Source organism: Rattus norvegicus, chromosome Y, assembly GCF_036323735.1.
Source record: "Rattus norvegicus strain BN/NHsdMcwi chromosome Y, GRCr8, whole genome shotgun sequence".
In the NCBI taxonomy this organism is placed as follows: domain Eukaryota; kingdom Metazoa; phylum Chordata; class Mammalia; order Rodentia; family Muridae; genus Rattus; species Rattus norvegicus.
The window spans coordinates 46274314-46297519 of NC_086040.1; positions in this window are offsets into that span (position 1 = coordinate 46274314).

A 23206-nucleotide genomic window follows, 5' to 3' on the forward strand; every position below is an offset into this window, starting at 1 on the left:
ACTGTTTGACTTTTACTTCACTAGAGATTACTCTCCGCTGCACCATAAATAGTATAGGCAAATCACCAGAGAAAAATATACAGTAGAAATATAAATATGTGAATGTTTGGTAAGTGTTTGTGTCCCCAATGAAATAATAACAAGAAAATCACTATCAACCAAACAGCCATAACAGAAGGGTCTCAATGATGTGCATCATAAATATAAATTAAAGAGAAATCAGTATGCAAAAACAGTGAGCATAAAATGATGTAGAGACATAGCCATCAACATAAGGAAGCTATGTAATATTATCAGCAGAGGTTGTGCTTGTTGGCTAAGCAGGTTTTTTAAAACACCTATACAAATGTAATGAGTAGTGCATAAAATAGAAGAATGGGTAGCACTATAGCACTGTGGTTATAATGTACAAAATCAATTCCCACATAATCACTTTCCATTAAAATAATGAAGGTACTAATTCTGAAGTCATAGAAATGCTCTCAGATATTATTAGAAAATATTAAATTTGGGGATTGCATAAAGGTTCCCTTGCTAAGGGTGGTTGTTTGCCAATCTGAGCTTGAACTGCTGAGATCAATCCCTGTGACCCACATGGCAGAAGCTAATAAGTCACATCTGAAAATTGTCCTCTCAACTAACTAGAATACTGTAGCATTTGAGCACACAACTAATGAAAGAACAAATATAAGGGGAGAAGGAAAGTAAATGAGTAAATACTATCACTGTTGGGAAAGGAGAAGGGAGATGTGGGGGCAGTCACAGAGAATGGCATATCTCGTTATTTCAGCTGCATCAATACATGAGACTTCTTGCAGAAATATGTTCACAATATTCATTTTTCTAATGCTTGTTACTCTCTATAAATTGTTTATTTAATCATTCCAGAAAAACTAAAAAATGAATAGGTAAGGATATCATGTTATTCTAGAACTTATGATCGCTGCAATTTTCATAAATTCCAAAAACTAGAATCTATACTCTTAGACATTGAAAACTATTAACTCTATAGAATGGCGCATACACGAGAAACAGTGATGAGCAATACCCAGGCTCCATGCAGGTGGAAGATCCATGGATCTACTGAAGACTAAAAGGAGGAAAAGTCAAAATAGGAAGAGAAAAGTATGCAGGCATAACAATGAAGGAATTGTAAAATGAGAACAATAAAATACTGAACCAAACAAATGTCAGACATGATAAATAAAAAGATATCTGAACCCAGGTGACCAAACTGAACACGGCAAACAGCAGAAACACAGTTCCTAGAAGTATCCAGAGAAGAAACAGAAATTTCCCATGAGGATAGAAATTGACATAAATGCCAGAATACTCTTCAAAAACATTGTCCAAAAATGAAAGAATGTAGCTATCTAATGAAAATTCCATGAACTAGAAACAATCTTTCAAGAATGTGTTTAAGGGACATGTATGGGTTCACATTGGAGAAGGATATCGACACTATTGTAATCCACACCCAGTCTTAGCCACAGATCAGCAACAGGTCCTTATGTCTCCTGAAAGAGGAATAGTAAATTGTTTGAAAGAACCAGTAAAGGTCTGACCCAAAGGTTCAAGTCTGTATTCCCTAATATTCCAAGTAGGGAATCTGTAAATCCCAGGAACACTATTATGCTATATAAAAAAAAAACATTTAAAAAGAAAATATACAACATATAAGGCAAGATAATTGAATGTTCCTATGCTTTTTCTGATTTAGAAAGTCAGAGATAAAGGTTAGAGTTTAGGAGACGTACATTTGAACACAAAACTATTTCAAAAATTAATCACAATTTGGTTATTTGAAAATCATTCAATAGAGAAGTATCTGAAATTTGAATGAAAAAACTCAGTTGTGAAGAGCAAACCCATAACCTACTCTGTGCCAGGGAGGCCTTGATCTATATTTCAAGCTCTTAGGATATTGAGAAAACTTCTCATGTTTTCCACATTAGCCTTGTACTAACTGCTCTGAAGCTCTCACATATGAAGCTCTGGCCTCCTACTTGTCAGCCCCTTCTCAGATTTTATGGTATAATTAAAGGCATTAGTCATTACTAGTAAATGAAAGCAAAGCAAATAAAACAAAACAAAACAAAACCACCTTTGAAAGTATATGTTTTTTTGTAGTGCGTGTGCCTTCATGGATAAATTTGTGTGCATCTCTATGTTTATTTGCATATAAGTGTACCCATGTATATGTCACACTTCACAGATGGGTAACTAGAATCCAACTTTCCAGCATCGAGTCATGGACCCAATGATGTCGTGAAAATTGCACACCAGTTACTCTTATCTTAAATCCATTTTGAACTCCCTTTCAACTTTTCTTTTAAAAGCAAACTTATTTACCACTAAAGGAATGATATGAAGTTTAAATGTATCAGTATACTTTTCCAGGATGTCTACATAGTTTATATTGAAATAAGATAATAATTTGAGACACTAATTTCACTTTTTTCATGTTCCTACAAGAAAAATTTAGCAATGGTGTCTATAAATCTGACCTACACATGAGAAAGGATGATGATGCATCTTTGTTCAGAGGAGATACTCAAGCTTAGTTCACCTTTCACAGTAAGGTAAGTTCTTGTCTCAACTTTACATTTATAACAGACTTAATTTCTAATCTACATACAGACACAAAAATTTTACGTATACGCTATTTTATTCCTCATGAGAATGTAGAATATTCATGGCTATGTATCAGAAGGAAAGTTATTTTATTTCCTTGGAGTTAAAGAATAATACATTCTTTTTCTGATTCCACATAATCAGAAATGAAAACGGCATAAAATATTGAAAAATAAATAAAAATTAATATTTGATATAAAAATAGTGGTGATTATTTCAGTATATATCAGAGCTAAGTTGCATGGTTAGAAATAGTTTTGTCCCATTTTTCATTATGTATATTTTTAAGTTTGTTGTTTTTTTAGTTACCAAATGTTAACATCCCGTGCCCTTCTGTTTCTTTGCTATAAAGTTTATATTTTAAAATGCTGAAATGTTCAAGATGATTTCAGTAAATATGTGGCCTATAATAAATTTTGATTTGAAGAATAGAACAGAATGTTTGATAGTGAGAAACTCAAGGAGAGGGGATGGGGATTCTTTTGTATTTGGAAATGCAACATTGTGAATTGCTACAGAGCAGGACTATTGTGAACCCTCTGTCCATGTACAATGCAGTAGGGGACACTGTGGCAACACAATAACAGTGCAATTCATGTCTGTATTAGTTAGATGGAAGAGAAATTTTTTGTAAGAATGATCAAAATAATAAAAGGTTCATTGGGTTCCTTAACCCAATTCATGTTTTAGGGGTAGATTTGGAAATTTCTGATGTTATAGTTGACATAAAAAACTTTCTGAGACCTAGACTGAAACATACCTTATAAAATGAAAATCTTGTCCCGAGTCTAATTACAGAATAAAGAAAGCCCTGAAATGTAGTTACAGTGCTAGCCATTTGTATAAAAACAAATTCCACATTCGGAAGTGCATTGGAAGAGCCGAGGCGACATGCAAGACGAGGAATGGTTTACTGTAGCAGAAGGTGATTGCTTGTCAACCCCATCTCAGTGACATTCTTTGGAAATGGTTCACTTCACATCACACATCAGAGGAGGTGCTATGTCTAAACATCGTAGGGCAACTGACTTCCTGAAATGAAGAAAAATAAGTGAGAGAGATTCCCATGGCACAGGACATACTCTGGCAAGAGTCAGAATTATAGTATGTCACAGATCAAAAAAAAAAAATCCTCCAATTATCAGTTCCCCTAGTCTATGTCACAGATGAGCAAATGTCTTGGGCTATTAGAAATAGAGTAATCCCCCAAGACTGGAAAGATATGGTAAGAGCAATTCTAGAGCCTGCTGAAAATTTACAATGAATTTCGTGGTGGAGAGAAGTAGTGATGGAAATAGCACGACAAAATAGCGCTAGGGACAGAGAGATTTCCACAGATCAACTGCTTGGTGAAGGCCTCTTTGCTGAAGAAGAGGTGCAGGCTGTATAAGATGAAGAAACTCTGGCATAGTGTCGATCGTCAGCCTTAAAGGCCTGGGACAAAGTCGCAGAATAAAGGAAAAGACTTTAAACATTTACTCAAGTAATACAAGGTCCTAAAGAAACCTTCCCTGACGTTTTACTAAGGCTTACCTCAGCTGTGGAAAGGAGTGTATCAGATTCAGCAGCAAAAAGGCGATAATTGAGTCTATAGCATTTGAAAATGCAAATACTGAATGCAAGGAAGTAATCAGACCACTGAAGGCGAGATCCCCACCAATAGATGAGTGGATTAGATATACAGCTATTGTTCGATCTTGTTCTCCTGATACGACTGTGATAGGAGAAGCTGCCACTGGGCAGCTAGAGAAGACCCAAGATTTCAAATGTTTTAATTGTGGTGAGCAGTGTCATCTCTGATATTACTGCAAGAAAAACCAAAGTAATAACAAAAGGGGGACTATGTGTCCTGGAATGTGTCAAAAATGTGGCAGAGGTGGACATTCGACTAAGCAATATAGAGCAATGACAGACAGATGTGGGCACATCCTGCCAAAAAACTCCAAGGGGGCCTCTTGCAGGCCCCAATTCCAGGCAGGGAGAGTTCTCTTACTCAGAACAGTTAAATGCCATGACTTCAAAAATAGATGTTCTGGGCCAGAGGAGGCTGAGGGAAATCCTATGGACAATTCCAAAAGCCTCAAAGGGAGTGAAAAATGAATATTTTGGCCAATGTCTAAGGACGATCAAAGGCCAAAACTAAAAATACTGGTAAACAATATTAAAATTGAAGGAATGGTTGATACTGGAGCAGATTTTACCTTCATCTCTCCAAAATCTTGGCCCACTAGTTGGCCACTTCAAGGAGTGGATATGCAGCTTCAAGGGGTTTGCACTTTATCCCAAATAAAACAAAGCACCAAGTGGCTTAAATGTATAGGACCAGAAGGTCAGGTAGGAAAATTAAGGCCATACGTGGATGATATAGCCTTTAACTTATGGGGAAGAGACCTACTACAGCAGTGGAAAACTCAAATTAATTTCCCATCAGTTTCAGGGTCTGGACCTGAAATTCATCAGGCTCCTAATAAAAACATTAAATCAATCAGGGAATGTTATCAAATGCAGTTAGAGACGGTCCACGCTGTCCATAAGCAAGATACAGCAGAGGCTGAATATTTAGTGCTACCACAAGGAACCACTGCTGTTAAGACACAACAGCTTTTCACTAAGTTGGCTGACTGACCAACCCATTTAGACTGATCAGTGGTCTATGACAGAAGAAAAACTACAGACATTAGAAGAGCTAGTCCAGGAGCAGCTGGAGGCTAAACATATAGAGGAGTCCACCAGCCCTTGGAATTTGTATTTGTATTTGTATTTGTCACTAAAAAAAGTTCTGGCAAATGGAGGGTGTTGACAGATCTCAGAGCAATTAATAAGATTATTCAGCTGATGGGTTCCCTGCAGCCTGGGATCCCACTGACTTCTTTGTTGCCTAAGGAATGGCCTATTATACTGATTGACTTAAAAGATTGTTTTTTAACTATTCCTCTACATGAAAGCGATAAGGAAAGTTTTGCCTTTTCAGTGCCTACCCTCAATAGAGGTCGCCCCATAAAAAGATATCAATGGAAAGTCCTGCCACAAGGAATGTTGAATAGCCCTACCTTGTGTCAATATTTTGTACAGCCCATTAGAGATGATTCGCAAACAATTTCCCCAATCTATTATTTATCATTACATGGATGACATTTTATTGTCTGATTCAGATATAAATATCCTGGAAAGAATGTTTGATGAAGTGAAAAAAACCTTACCTTGCTTGCTAGGGATTACAAATCGTCCCTGAGAAAATAAAAAGGGGGGATTCTATTAATTATTTAGGGTAAAATAAATCTACAAAGGATTAGGCCACAAAAGGTGCAAATCAAAAGAAAGCAATTAAGGATACTTAATGAATTTCAGAAACTACTGGGATATACTAACTGGTTGAGGACTGTGATTGACTTGACCACTCAAGAGTTGAGCAATTTATTTCAAACATTACAAGGTGATAAAGATTTAAATAGCCCAAGGAAACTATCAGCTGAGGCTGAGAAAGAGCTAGCTTTGGTAGAAAGGAAATTGCAGGACACACATCTAGATTGTATTTACTGAAAGATGGCCTGCATATTAGTCATCTTATCCTCTACTCATTCCCCTACAGGAATTCTCATGCAGAGGAAATAGTATATCTTAAAATGGATATTTTTAGCACATAAACAGAGTAAGAAACTGAAAACCTACATTGAGAAGGTCTCTCAATTGATACTTCAAAAAATTGAGACTTCGACAATTAGTTGGAATGGATATGGCTGAAATTGTGGTACCTTTTACTAATGCACAAATTGCCTCTTTGTGGGTACAATATTAACATTGGAAAAGACAATGCAGTAACTACTTGGGAGAGATTAACCACAGATACCCTAAAAGCAAGCGACTTCAGTTCATAAAAGGAACTAAAAGGATCCTCCCTCATATAATAAAGGGAATTCCAATATCTGGAGCCCCTACATTTTACACTGATGCCGGTAAGTCAGGAAATGGAGGATATAAATCAGAAAAGGGGGGATTTAGCTCAGATGTAGAGCGCTTGCCTAGGAAACACAAGGCCCTGGGTTCGATCCCCAGCTCCGAAAAAAAAATTAAATGAATAAATAAATAAATAAATCAGATAAGGTAAGCAAGATGACTGATAGTTCCTATAAGTCTGTTCAAAAATCTGAATTGTGTGCAATACTCATGTTGTTGTCAGATTTTCAAGAGCCTCTTAATATAGTAACTGACTCTCAATATGCAGAAAGGGTTGTTTTACACAAAAGAGTGCTGAAATAATTCAACATTATTCTGAATTGACATCAGCATTTATTCAGCTACAACAAAAGACCAGAAATAGGAGATACCCACTATATATAACCTACATAAGATCCCATACAGGTCTTCCAGGTCCTCTGGCGCAAGGTAGTAATGAAATTGACCAGCTCCTGATAGGAAGTGTACTAGAGGCTTCCGAATTCCACAAAAAACAGCATGTTAAGAGCAAAGGCTTTAAGAAAGAATTCTCTATCACTTGGCAACAAGCCAAGGATATTGTGTGGCAATATCCTACTTGCTCGTTATATAATCAAACTCCATTGCCTACAGGAACTAACCCTAAAGGCACCCAAAGAAATGAAATTTGGCAAAGGGATGTTCTCCATTTTACAGAGTTTGGTAAGCTGAAATACATACACCATACTATAGATTCATATTCAGTATTTCAATGGGCAACTGCCTTAGTGCCAGAAAAGGCTGATTCTGTAATTACACATGTGTTAGAAGTTATGGCTATAATGGGGATACCCATACAAATTAAAAGGGACAATGGTCCAGCATATATCTCTAACAAGATTAAGCACTTCTTTGAATATTATAATATATAACATGTTACAGGTATAGCACACAATCCTACATGACAAGCAATTGTGGAGAGATCTAATCGAATTCTAAAGGAGATGCTTAACAGGCAAAAAGGGGCAATAAAAACTCCAAGAGAGGGGTTGGGGATTTAGCTCAGTGGTAGAGCGCTTGGCTAGGAAGCGCAAGGCCCTGGGTTCGGTCCCCAGCTCCAAAAAAAAAGAAAAAAAAAAAAAACTCCAAGAGATAGGCTACATAGTAGTTTATTAACCTTAAATTTTTTAAATGCTGATGAACAAAACAGCACAGGTGCTGAAAGTCATTGGATTGTGGAAAAGACTACTGAACTAAACCAGCCTGCTTATATTAAGGATATTGTGACGTCAGAATGGAAAATGGGAAATGTGTCACAGTGGGGAAAGGGTTATGCCTAGGTTTCTTCACGAGAAAAAAAGCTGTGGGTTCCTTCTAAGCTGATAAAGATCAGACATGAAGAGGGGAGACCTCCTGAAGTCCTTGGCAACACAGATAAAAGGGAGACTAAGACAATCAACAAATAGGTGATGTATATATGGGGATGTTTAGGTCTCTGTGTATGAACTGGCTGAGACTAAAATGTCTATAAACAACCAGTAACATTTTGAGTACGAATTTCTCATAACTTGTTATTACATGCATCCTGTAAAATGGCATGTATTACAAAATTATGTTATGGTTTGATTATATGATCAAACTAACCTGAAGAAAGGCAGTCACCTTTCTTTGTTGATCTTTATTAACTAAGATGTGCACCCTGCTTACTCCATGTGAATGCGCTTACAGAACTATGTGATGCTTGTAAAGTTTTGTGTGCTGCAGGATGAGAGAAGAGAAAGACAGTCCTGAAATGATCCACACTCTGGGATGTTGAGATTCCGGGACCTTCCAGTCAAACTTTGTGATTGATTCTCCCTCAATTACACTGAAGCTGCTTCATTTAAATGCCTGCTTTCAGAACTTTTCCAGAATGGCCAGCTTACTTTTCCAGCCCTTCAGACTGTCTTAGTCAAGATGTCGGCTAAGAGATGAACTTTCTCAGCACAGAGTGACTGGCAGGCAAATCCCGGCTAGCTCTACTTCGACTAAGCCAAATTTTCCAAATTCCCCTTGGGCCCCAGAAGGGAATTCTTCACCCCAATTCAGCTGGAAGCAGACAAAGAAGATCATCGTTCCAGTTCCTTATGTTGGGGTGGATGGTTCTGGTTATTCTAAGAACAGTGGATAAGTTTTCTTTTAAGGGATACAATACAAATGTAGCTTTGGGCATGGGGAACTAGAGAATTTAAACTCAGGGATTGCTATCTTTCCTTTCTTTTTTTTATCCTTCTTAGTTTAAAAAAAAGGGTGGTGATATAGTAATACATAGAAGTTAGAGAAATATACAAACAGGGATAGATTAGCAAACTTACTCTTAAACAAAATTTTACAGCTATATTTTACATTGATAGAAATGTTTGTAATTGATACAAAGTTGAAGCTGCAATCTTTTCATTGGAATAGAATGCATTTTACACAAATGCGAGATTTTCATTGGTATACTTTCTTATTGATTTATAATTGAGATTAATATTGTTACTTTAAAATAAGCATTATGCCTCCGCTATGTATCTAAGAATACAAGTCTTAGACTCAGTCCTATAACTGCTATTATACATTATTTTTAGTTGACTAACCAGTACCAGCTAAAGACCAGGTTGCAAAGTCATGGTTCTGAGTCAGTTTAGATGGGTTTTGGAAATACTTCGATTAGAGAGGGCCAACATTAGTCTATGCTTAACAGTTCAGAAACATTCATATAGATAGGAAATTTTCAAGGGCATCAGAAGTCCACAGAATAACCAGTTTATGGACATTTCTTCGTCTAGATCATTTGACTAGAGTCTTGTCTGCCCCTGACAGGACCCCTTAGACTCAAAGAAGAAATTGAGCATCAATGGTGTTGCTCAAATCGTGGTGACACAGCCACTGAGCAAATTGCTTCAATTCATCTACAGACAAAACACTGTCCAGAAAAGGACAAATTATGCAGAATAGTCGACTGATAATCTCTGCCAAGGCAGGGTTATCAGACCTTCAAAATCTGCATTATAAAGGTCAGTCAGATGATCCTGGGCCAGAAGGCTAAAGACTGTTTCCCCGACATATTAAGGAATAGGGGGACTGTCCAGGTGATCAGCAGTCTCTATAAATTGGCTAAGCTTGGAAATCATGTTTTGTGCTTCCAATATTTTCAGGTAATATTAATCATTCTTGGATTTCTGATGTGGTTGGAGACTGGTAGTCTAATAGACAACCCAAGCGGTTTAGTATTGAGAAAGATGATAAATCTGTTAGGGTAGTTTTCAGGTGGCATAGGATCTAGAACCAGGATATAGTCAAGTTTAGTTTTTAGTATAGATGACAAGGTTAATGAACAAAATTGACGGACTGGGTGATGAGTGTATTGTTGTTTTTATAAATTGCAGAATGGTAATAATATTTAGTTCACATATGTATAGGGAAAAGGTTTATTAACTGGACAAAAACGGAGAAATGTTCTGATTTGCCTTGGAGTTCTCTCTGAATTAGTAAAATAAAGGCAATTGCTCGAGATTTTGGCAGAGGGAGGAGTCGGGAGAGAGAGGGGGGTAATCTGTAGTGGGGAGGAGACAGGAGGGGGGACCAGGAGAGGGGAGGATTCAGGAGGGGGGAGTCAGGAGGGGGAGGAGTCAGGGTAAATATAGGAAAGAAGCCAGGAGAGAGTTGTCATGGAAGAAGGAGAAGCTGGAGACCAGGCAAATGAAAGGTCCAAGGGAAGAGGGATTTGGGAGCTAGGAATATGACAGTGTAGGCTAGATTTGCCCTATCTAGAATCTAGATCGTTTTCATACTAATTGAGTTGCGTTTTCTTTGTACTGGCTGATTCTAGTTGGAGAGGAAACTGCAATAAACTGCAACAGTTACATTAGGAAGGTTGAGAACCACTCATCCTGACCCCTCTAAGATATGCCTGTAGGTACGGACTGGAGGTATAATCCCTTTTATTCAATCAGGCAAATCCAGAAAAACCAAAACACCACCGAAAGGTTATGACAGATAAACAGCCACTGCACCCACAGAGTCAGGACTGCTGACTTCTTAAACAAATGATGTCAAAATGGAAATCACGTCACAACATGACCATTCCCCTAAATGAAAAGCAGATGAAAAAAACCAGTTTCCTGGTGGTGCACCAAGAGAAAACCATTATCAGAATTGTCAGCAAGGATTTTAAGGCTAGGATTCAAGCATTGTCAATGAGAAACTTCCAAAACAAAAGGGTAACCATAATTTTGATGAGGTAATAGAAGAAACAAGATAAAATCGAATAGGAACCCACTGAATTAAAACAAACACTAAGAGTAGAAATTAAAGACATGTCTGGGCAAGATGAACAATGAAGTGGTGTTTAGAGCAGGCAGAAGGGCATGGGGAGATGGCTCACTGCTTAGGAACACTGATTGCTTTTGCAAAGGACCAGGGATCAGATGATCTGATGGACTCTTTGGTCAAAACGCACACACACATACACACACACACACACACACACACACACACACACACACACACACACACACACACCATAGAGATAAACTTAAAAATAAAATTAAAAAAAGAAGGAGCCAGGCATGGCCCTTTAATCCCAGCACTCAGAAACAAGCTGATCTCTCTGAGTTCAATGCCTACCTGGTTTATACAGTGAGTTTCAGGCCAGCCGTACCTACATAATGAAACCCAGTGTCAAAATAAAACAGAAAAGAGTGTTATATTTATTTCTTATAATGTAGACAACAGAGAAACTATTTCTACAGAGAAAGAACTTATTGTTGAGCGAATCAGTGGGTTGAAAGAGACCCCAATTCTTTCTGTCACTACACCATTACAGCCTGAACTTGAAGCAAGAATGGGTACAGCTAAAAGGAAGCAGGGCAATTATGAGTAAAGCTGTGGACACGGATCAGCCCATCAGTAACAGAAGCAGGCAGAAAACCAGCTAGTATGAGATGCCTTCACCAGCCAATATCTCTGACTGACAGTCCCTAGTAGCACCAGGATGTTCTTTTCCTTCAAGTACCCCTGGAATTTTCAGAAATTCAGAAATCACAGAACAAAGTGTGGCAAATGCCTAAGAAAAGATGTCTTGTGGGACATATTTGTTTATATAGGTTTCCTGTAGCCCAGGCTGGCTCAAACACACTATGCACCCAAGGATGATTTTGAACTCTTGGTTCTCCTCCTGGTAATGGGACTCTTGGCATGTACAACCACACCAGGCTGATGAGGTACTGTAGGTGGAGCCCAGAGCTGTGTGAGAGCCAAGTGAGCACTCTGTCCACTGTGCTGCATCTCCAGCCCCTTGTTATGTGTCCTGCTAATACAAAAAAACTAAAATAGAAGTCTTCAATGAGAGACAACAGGAGTATCCCAGTCCAGAAACATTAAATTACACATTCACAAGTAATACATATATCAAGATATAAGGAAACTCTTTAACAGTTAGAAAAAAAGAAGATAGGAAACATACTATGAAAATGTGAGAGACATAACTGTGAAGGTTCTAAGAGGAAACTTTCTTTACAACACTAATTCTTAGATTAGAAACAAAACCCAGCAACCTAAATTTATATCTACACCAGAAAATAAGAAAATAATTAATTCAATGAAAAAATAATTGTTAAAATGAACCCCAAAACAATAGAAATAAGGAATTAACAAAAAAAAGCCAATGAAACAAAGTTTTCTTTTTTAAAGCAAAGAATGGTATTTTTTCGTCTCGATAGAAAAATATAAGGTCCATTCTGTTTGGCAATGGAAAAAAAAAGAAATTGTCGCGTTATAGTGTTTATGCAGAACACTGAACCTGTTACCACAGACAAAAAATTTAAAAAAAAATTATTCATTGTTTATACTCTTTTAAAGACAGTGTATATACTCAATTTGTCTCTCCTATTTTCTGTTTAATATCAGACAAGTTTTCCAGGGTTGCCATATGGAGATTGTGCAGTGTTGAAATGGAAGCACAGCATTGTATTCCCAACACAGACTCTGGTTGAGAACATCATTGTTTTATCACGATGAAACAAGCACAAGATCCAAGCCCAGTCTCCCGAGGAATTGTCTCATCTTAGAGCCATTTCTTCAGACATCACTGTAGCTGTGTCATATTTTTCTGCAAAAATCGAAACAGACTTCTTTCTCTGCACTGTTTGGTTTGCCATGCTGCTTGGGAAATCCTGGACCATCAGACATGACGAAAGTTCTCCCCTAGACACCCCAAACTACAGCACTTGTATCAGTGTAGAGGAAATAGGAGAGACAGAAACGAAAAAGGAAAAAAAAATACAACCTGTTGTTGTTTGGAGGAGAGTCATGTAAGTAGGCCAAGCTGACATTGGACTTTCTATGTAGCCCGGGTTGGCCTTAGACTTACTATGTACCCCAAGCTGGCCATGAACTTACTCTGTAGCCCAGGCTGTTTTTGGATTTCCGATGTACCCCAGGCTGTCTTTGGAGTTACTATGTAGCCCAGCCTGGATTTGAACTTGTGATCTTCGTGAGTATTGAGAATATAGGTATGCACTACCACACTCAGCTTTGTCTCTGTTATTATAAGTGACTCAGCTGTGGCCCCTCACTTGCCAGACTCCCTCAACATCAACAACCGCATCCACAATCACCCACTAAGATAATCCCATCCTTTAACTCATCTGTTAAGGTAAGACTTTAAAGGACAGAGAGTCAGCAGGGTCCTCCTCCTTATTAGAACACAGTTGTGTGGAGGGATTTGAGTGATTGTTTGAGTGAGCCAGCTATACCTTTACCTGGTTCTGATATTATGACCAAGAGGGGAAAAATTAATAAAAAAAAAAAAGAATAAGAAAACAAAAGTAAAGGAGATGGGTCCAACACCGGGACTTGAACCTTAGCAGTTGAGGAGATGGCTCAGAGGTCTCATGTAAATGAAGGGTAGGATTTGTGGCCCACACAGAATCCCAGTCCAGGGAGGTAGAGATAGTGCAGATAACCAGAGCGAGATAGCTGTCAAGACTAGTCATATTGGTGAACTCTGGGTTTGACTGAGAAATGCTGCTTCAATGAATAAGGTAGAATAGAAAATGGATTACTCCCTACATTATACACAGCACGTACATGTATGTACACACATACACAAATGCACACACACACACACACATACACACACACATACGCACACACACAAACACACACAGACACACACACACACACACACACACACACACACACACAAACAGGAACAAAACAAAAAACCTTGGACTTAAGGCATTGCCTCCACGGTAGTAGCACATAGTAGGAGGTGGGGATCTAAATAAGTGTTTCTTTCCACCCCCACAAGGACCAATATACTTATGAACACTCAGCCCTGGATCTGTACAATCTGCTGAGGACTCCCAGATGTTTAGTTTAGTCTCCTCGCTCTCTAACATATTCTGGTGTTCTGTTTCAGGAATCCTGAGCTGTGGATCGGCTGACTTGTGTCTTACTCCCAGTCTTGCATCCAAGACAACATTCAGCTCCCATATACTGATTCTTGGATTTCCCTGACAAGGTACCCTGACTTGCATATCTCACGAGGCCATGCCATGAAGCCAGAGAAAGTGTGGATCTCTTACTCTGCCATTTATTAGCTTAGAGTATTGGGAAATTGGCTCAATGTTTAAACCTCACTTCCCTCATGTATAAATGAGCAGACGAACAATTCCAGTTCATCAGTTCTATACTAGGAGTGAGTTAGAAAAACACATCAAAACATTAGTGCCAATGTGTTTTATGAATGATAAGCAGTATTATTTATATGATTTGTAACATTGGAAATTATTGTACCTGGAACGTAACGGTTTTCATTATCTTTGCACAGATTATGCGAGGAAAGCATCTAGGAAGCAGAAATTCTTCCTTTTTTGGCTTTATTTCCATGAAGCATTTCTTTCTGCTCTAATTATTTTTTTAAAACTTACTTTCCACTCCATCTCCCCTTAGGTGTTTAGGTTAGAACAGGGTTTGTGAGAGGAGTTATAAAACGTTGGGTTACAGAATATATCTACAAGACCAACTGTTGAGATGACAAGGAGGAACCCTCCATGGATAAGCCATGATCCCCCTGAAGTTATTGATTTCTTTTCATTTTTTTATTTTCATTGATTTCTTGTGATGACTACTCTTGGAAGAAAGAAACTCTGTTGAGGAGCTTCCTCCATCAGATTGGCCTTGACTCTGTCTAAGTGGCCTTTCCTTGACTGTTCACTGATGTTGGAGAGCCTGCTCTACTGTGGGCAGCACCGCCCTATGCGGGTGGGTCTGGAATCTGTAAACGTATTTGAATGTGAGCTTAGAAGCAAGCAATTGAGCAGTCTTTGTAGTTTCTGTTTCACAATCCTGTCTTGGTTTTCCTTGATGATGGGCTGGATCAGAAAAGATGTAATAAAGTTTGACCTTCCCAAGCTGGCTTTGGTGAGTGTATTTAACAGAGTAACAAAAAACCAAAATTAAACAAAAATCACAGTGCCAGATGTGAGATGTTTTCCTGATAGTTGCTGACCAGCAATATTACAAAAGCCCTCACAACTTTACAGGTTGTTTGCCATTGTTCTTCGTAGCCCTCCAGAACTTGATGGTAAGACCCTATTTCTGAGGATACTGAATCCTTTTGGTAACAGGTCACAGAAGGGTCAATCTGAAGTTGAGGTGAAACCTCGTCTATAATGGCTTGCCTTCCTGGTTCAAGAAAGTGCTATGTAGGCTTCAAGGGGAGAAAATCAACTACAACCTTACTCGGGGGTGAACCATTCAATCTAAAATATCAGGCAAGATGTGCCCTTAATGTGTGGGTGGCATCGCAGTCATGGGAGTAACCAGTGGCTTTCCAATTGGATACAAGGCATATTCCACACGAAGGAATACCCACCAGGTTCTGTAACCTTGTCAAGAACCTATGGTTAGGGTGATATAGGCCCTATGAAAGAACCTAATTCTAAATACATTGTCAAACTTCCTTCCAAACGTCCATAATTGTATCTATAAATCAGCATTGCTCTCAGCTCTCATCAGAGAAGCCCCTGACTACCATGGACAGAGACTCACAGCTGGACAAAGTGCTGGGAATCAGTGGTGTTGAACTGTTCAGATGGAAATAGGACAGCTAAGTCTTTTCCTCCACAGCTCAGAGGACATCATGAAAGAGTGGGTAGAAGGAATATAAGAACCTGATGATGGGGAAGTGGACAGCAAAAGGATATCTTTTAGATTGGATCTAGTCATTGAACTCTTAAATTGATGGCGGCTATGGTCATGGGCACAAGACTGGGCCCCTTGACACTTCATTACAGAAGGGAGAGGCCATAAAGACCCTCCTCTCCCTTAGCAATCAACATTTATTGGAGGAGGGGTTCTCTCCTGCAGGCTTAGATCTTTCAAGACCTACTTTAGGAAGAGTTCTGAAACCCTTTAACCTTCCTCCAGTCCACCACCCATCAGAGGTAGTGGAAAGGAAAGGATACTATGTTCAATTTCTGAGGAACCTCAGCCTGTTTTCCAGAGTGGTTTTAAGAGCTTGCAATTTCAACAGTGACAGAGTGTTCCTTTCTCTCCACGCTTTTGCCAGAGTCTTTTGTCACCTACATTTTTATCTTAGCCATTCTGACTGGTTTGAGGTAGAATCTCAGGAATGTTTTGATTTGCTTTTCCCCAACGAGTAAGGATGTTGAATATTTCTTTAGATGCTTCTAAGCCATTCAATATTCATCAGTTGAGAATTTTTTTTAGAACTGTAGCCAACTATTAAATAGTGTTATTTGATTCTCTGGAGGATAGATTGTTGAGTATTTTGTATATATTGGATATTAGCGCTCCATTGGATATAGGATTGGTAAAGATTTTTTCCCAATCTCTTAGTTGCTGTATGGAGGTAATGACAGTGTCCTTTGCCTTACAGAAACTTTGAAATTTTATGAAGTTCCGTTTTTCAATTTTTGATCTTAGAACAAAAGCCTTTGGTGTTCTATTCAGGAAATTTTCCCCAGTCCCAATGTGTTTAAGGCTTTTCCCTGCTTTTACATCAGTTAGTTTCAGTTTATCTGGTTTTATGTGTCAGTCTTTAATCCTCTTTTACTTGAGCTTTGTACAAGGAGATAAGAATGGATTGATTGGCATTCTTCTACATTCGGCCCTTCAGTTGAAACAGCACATTTTTTAAAAAAAAATGCTATCTTTTTTTCCACTGGATGGTTTAAGATCCTTTGTCAATTTTCTAGTGGCCATAGCTGTGTGGGTTCATTTCTGCGTCTTCAATTCTATTCCATTGTTCTACCTGCCTGTCGCAATACCAATACAATACAATTTTTCATCACCACTGCTCTGTAATATAACTTGAGCTCAGGGATGGTGATAACCCCAGAATGCTATTATTTTTCACAATATTTTTCTCTATCCTGGGATTTCTTGTATTCCATATAAATTTGCAAACTGCCATTTCTATGTCTTTGAAGAACTGAGTTGGAATTTTGATGGGGATTGCATTGAATCTGTAGGTTGCTTTTGCAAAATGGCCATTTATACAATATTAATCCTTCCAATACACGAACATGGGAGATCTTTCTAATTTCTGAGATCTTCAATTTATTTCTTCAGAGACATGTGTTCTTGTCATGGGTATGTTTCACTTGCTTGGTTAGCGTCACACTGAGGTATTTTATATGCATTTCGACTATTGTCAAGGTTGTCACTTCTGTAATTTCTTTCTCATCCTATTTCTGTTTTGTGTAGAGGAAAGCTACCGATTTGTTTGAATCAATTTTATACTCTGCCAATCTGCTAAAGTTGTTTATCAGGCTTAGAAGGTCACTTTTGGAATTTGTGGGGTCACTTAAATATAAGACCACATCATCTGCATATAGTGACATTTTGAATACTTCATTTGCAATATGTATGTCTTTATCTACATTTGTTTTCTAATTTCTCTGTCTAGGATTTTGAATACTATATTGAAAAGGTATGGAGGGGGGTATCTTTGACTAGTTCCCGATTTTAGTGGGATTGCACTAAGTTTCTCTCCATTTAGTTTGAGGTTAGCTAAATGATTTTCTGTATATTGCTTTTACTGTGCTTCAGTATGGTCCTTGTATTTCTTCTATTTCCAAGACTTTTAACATGAAGGGGTAAGATAAGAAAAATTCTTTCTGGGCATTTAATGATATGATTGCTTGGTTTTTTTTCTTTGAATTTGTTTTTATAGTGGGATTAGGTTGATTAGTGACCAGTGGAATGGGATGAGGAACTGTGGGAGGGGACCTGGAGAGGGAATACTGGCAGGAATGTAAATAAATAAAATAATTTTTATATTATTTTTAGTCATAAATTCAAATGCTCGTTTCTTTTTAACATCTACATTGCAATTCAATTGTGAAGTTTTGCAGTTTATGCTTACTGAACTGTGCAAGCATTAATTCTTAATTTACTCTTTAGGCTATTTGCGAATTTTCTCCATTTTTATTACTTGCATCAATTGTGTTTGTATATGTAGAATGCTTAGTATTCATAATATGTGCAGAAAATACATTCATGAATCTTTTTATTTTAATGATCTGTTATGTGTGAACGTCTAAGTATAGATTTGTGCACATGGACACAGGCACCTGGGGAAACCAGAAAATGTCAGATCCCCTGAAGCTGCTTTTACAGCTGGTAGCAAGTGGCTTCATAGTTTTTGGAAACTGAATGTGGTTGCTCTAAAGAGAAGTAGGTGCTCTTATCCACTAAGCTAATACTACAATACTAATTCAATAATAAAATTAACCTATTTATAATTTTCTCATGTATTTCAGGGTATCTTTGAACTTGAGACATCTTGCCACATTCTACGTTCTGAGACTACATTCAGGCATTAATTTTTCCAGCTTTCTTTCCTTTATCATAGTAAGATGTGTTGGATTAAATATGTTAATATTAAGCAATAAATCCTCCAAATGTTTACTTATAGAAACTTGGGTTAGTGTCTGTTTCTTTACTCTCCAATGACTATATTAATTTTTTCAGTTTGCAGTTCTCTCTTTTTTTACACAATCCATCTCATGTGTTTTTGCTTTCATATAGAATGAAGGAAAAGCATTTTATTTTCCTTTGAATAGTTAATCTACTAAGAAAGTGTTTTGAATTTCCCATTTTTAGGCCAATACAATTATTTCTTTAAAATGTTCCTAAAGTTTTGTGTTTTTCTTTTTCTTCTTATTATTGTTCTCATTAGTCTCATTATTAATAGTCTGTGTAAGCTTTCATGGGTTCGTGTCATATAGTGCATATGGAAGTCTTCCAAACCTATATGTGTAGTTATCAAATTTAGGTTCTTGGTTTTTCATAGCATAAAATTGTATCTGCTCAGCCACCTCACTGGAACTCAATATAAAACATTAAGGTGACATATAGCTCCAGGCTGCTTTTATATATACAATGTTTTCATCATTTTGCTTTTAAGAAATATTTTTGATTATTCTAATATATTTTATTTTCCATGTCCAGTTGTTAAATCTGGTATGCTTATTTTAATATTTAATTAATAATTTAATCATAATTATCATGAACTTGACACCTAGCTAATATGAAATTATCTTATATAAAATTGAATATATGTAATTAGTTACCTACAGCATGAAGCTTAGTACATAATTTTGTTCATTATTACTATTCATTTGCATAAAATAGAGAATATTTCATTGTCCCAATCCTGACGACAATTTTATACTGTGTGACAGCTACCAACTACATGTGACTTTTAATCATTTAAGAGGAGTTAGGATTACATTGTTAAATGATATTTCCCCAAAATCCAGTTTACAGATTTTATTTTGCTTCTATTAATTTAACGTACTACAGTAGGAAAAAATTTAATTTCCTTTTGATATGTTAAAGCGAAATTTAATTTACCATTCTCCTGCCTATCAGAAAATCAATATTCTTATATAGGAAGATGTGCCAGGCACAGGTCATATTTCTGGTATAACATGTAATTACAATCATCAGTCTTGTCAGTTTCAAGTGATTGTTCACGTCATGCCTGTAAAACACAATGATCAACATGGCAGGATAACCATGAGGACAGTGCAGTGGCATATAGCTTGGTGATAGCCAACAGCTCTCTAATATTGCTTAAGTTTTGTTCAATGAACATGGATGGTACTGGTAATTTAGCCACATATATAAGGCTATTGAAGCGTGGTTATGAGGGAGAATGTACACCGCCTTACTTACTTAAGCCAGTATCTTATCTAACAATAATAAAAGCCTGGGTCCTTATATACAGAATTAATTACAGTCTCTGGAGAAAAGATCACAGAAAAATTCCCAATTATTCAAAATTAAGGATAGAAATTTCAAGTCCAGCCTCAATGGTTCTATCTACAAAATGTCACTTGATTCAAGGCTGAGGAACATTACAGAAGAGGGTGTGAGAAGATTGTAAAAGACTAAAGTTTACTATGAGGTGGTTTCTCAAAGTATTACAAGAAATTACACTTATAACATCTCACTAACACGACTGCCTAAACAACAGCTGAGGAAGAGAGGGAATGGGGAAGAATGGAAGTTTAGTTTTCTTTTTGTTTCAAATCCTTCTTCTTCCTCGACTACTACTTCTTCTTCTTCTTCTTCTTCTTCTTCTTCTTCTTCTTCTTCTTCTTCTTCTTCTTCTTCTTCTTCTTCTTCTTCTTCTTCTTCTTCTCCTCCTCCTCCTCCTCCTCCTCCTCCTCCTCCTCCTCCTTCTCCTCCTCCTCCTCCTGCTCCTCCTCCTCCTGCTCCTCCTCCTCCTGCTCCTCCTCCTCCTGCTCCTCCTCCTCCTCCTGGTCCTCCTCCTCCTCCTGCTCCTCCTCCTCCTCCTCCTGCTCCTCCTCCTCCTGCTCCTCCTCCTCCTCCTGGTCCTCCTCCTCCTCCTTCTTCTTCCTCTCTCTCTCTCTCTCTCTCTCTCTCTCTCTCTATCTCTATCTCTATCTCTATCCCTCTCTATCTCTCTCTCTGCTTGTTGGATATTTCCTGTTTACATTTCCAGTTCCAGGTTTCCAGTCCATAAGCCCCTTAACCTTTCCCCCTAACCTTCTATAAGGGAGTTCACATCTCCACTCACGGCCTCCCCTCACCTCCCCACATTCCCTTACACAGGGCGTCCTACCTTGGCAGAAACAAGATTTTCTCATTCCATTGTTTCTCAGCAAGGCCATCTTTTGCTACATGCAGTTGGAACCATGGGTCAGTCCATGTATAGTCTTTCTGTTGTGGTTTCATCCCTAGAAGCTCTGGTTGGTTGCCATTGTTATTATTATGGGGTTGAAAATCCCTTCAGCTCTTTCATTCCTTTCTCTAATTCCTCAAACAGAGGTCTGATTCTTGATTCAATGCTTTCCTGATGGCCTTTGCCTCTGTATTTGACATATTCTGTCTATGTCTCTCAGGACAGATCAACATCCAGTTATTGTCAGCCTGCACTTCTTAGCTTCATCCATCTTATCTAATTTTGGTGTCTGTATATGTATGGACTACATGTGGTCCAGGCTCTGAACAGCAGTTCCTTCAGTCTCTGTTATAAACTTTGCCTCCTTATCCCCTTTTATGGGTATTTTGTTTCTCCTTTTAAAGAAAGAGTGAAACATCTGCATTTTGGTAATCCTTCTTGAGTTTCATGTGGTCTGTGTAATGCATGATGGGTAATTCAAGCTTTTTCGATAATATCTACTTTTCAATGAATGTATACCAAGTGTGTTTTTCTGTGATTGAGTAACCTCACTCAGGATGATATTTTCTAGTTCATTCCATTTGCCTTTGAATTTCATGAAGTCATTGTTTTTGATAGCTGAGTAATATTCTATAGTGTAGATGTACCACATTTCTGTATTTATTCCTCTGCTGAAGGGCATCTGTGTTCTTCCAGCTTCTGGCTAATATAAAGAAGGCTGCTAGGAACATAGTTGAATATATTTAGCTGTTGTATGTTGGACCATCTTTTGGGTATACGCCCAAGAGAGGTATAGCTGGGTCCTCAGGTCATGGAATGTCCAATATTCTGAGGGACCTTCAGATTGATTTTCAGAAGGGATGTTCAAGTCTGCAATCCCACCAACAATGGAGGTGTGTCCTCTTTCTCCACATCCTCGCCAGCATTTGCTGTCACCTGAGATTTATATCTTAGCTTTTCTGACTGATGTGAGGTGGAATCTCAGATTTGTTGTGATTTGAATTTCGTTGATGACTAAGGATGTTGAACATTTATTTTCTTGTTTTTTGCACATTTGATAACCTTCAGCTGAGAATGTTTTTAATTTAGTGTACCCCATTTTTAATTGGGTATTTTTGCTTTCTAGAGTCTAATTTCTTAAGTTCTTTGTATATTTTGGATATTACCCACTATCAGATATAGGATTGGTAAAAATATTTTCCCAATCTGTTTGTTACAGTTTTTCCAAATTATGGTGTCTTTTGCGATACAGAAGCTTTGCTGTTTTATAAGGTCCTATTTGTCAATTTTTGATCTTAGAGAATGAGTCATTGGTGTTTTTTTCAGGAAATTTTCTCCAGAGCCCATGTGTTCAAGACTCCTTTTCTTCTATCCATTTCAGTTTTTCTGGTTTGATGTGTAGTTTCGTGATTCACTTGTACTTAAGCTTTGTACATGGTCATAAAAATGGTATAATTTGCATTCATCTACATGCCGACTTCCAGTTGAATCAGTACTATTTTTATCTCCTTTGCCAAATATCAAATGATAGGTGTGTGGGTTCATTTCTGGGTCTTCAATTTTATTCCACTGATCTATCCATCTACCTCTGTACCAATACCATGCAGTTTTTATCACTATTGCTCTGTAATACTGCTTGAGTTCAGGGCATATACTTCCCCAAAGAACTTATTTTATAGTTGAGGATAGTTTTAGCTATCCTGGCTTTTTCTTATTCCAAATGAATTTGCAAATTGCTCTTTCTATCTCTGTTAAAGAAGCGAGTAGGAATTTTGGTGTAGATTGCATTGAATGTGTACATTGCTTTTGGCAAAATAATCATCTTTACTATATTAATCCTGTCATTCCATGAGCATGGAATCTCTTCCTATCTTCTGAGATCATCCTCAATTTCTTTCTTCAGATACTTGAACTTCTTGTCATACAGATCATTCACTTGCATGTTTAAACTTACAACAAAATATTTTATATTATTTGGTACTATTGTGAAGTGTGTCGATTCATTATTTTCTTTCTCAGCCTGTTTATCCATTGAGGAGAGGAAGGCTAATGGTATGTTTGAGTAAATTTTATACCCTGACACTTTGCTGAAGTTATTTATCAGGCTAAGTAGTTCTCTAGTGGAACTTTTGAGGTCACTTAACTATATACTATCATATCGTCTGCAAATGGTGATATTTTGATTTCTTACCTTCCAATTTGTATCCATTTGACCTCCTTTTTGATGTCTGGTTTCTCTGACTATGACAAGGAGTCCTATTTTGAATAAGTAGGGAGAAAGCTGTGCAGCCTCGTCTACACCCTGATTTTAGTGAGATTGCTTCGAGCTCCTCTCCATTTAGTTTGATGTTATCTAGAGGTTCACTGTATATTTCTTTCAATATGTTTAGAAATGGGCCTTCAATTCCTGATATTTCTATGACTTTTATTCTGAAGTGTCACCTTCAC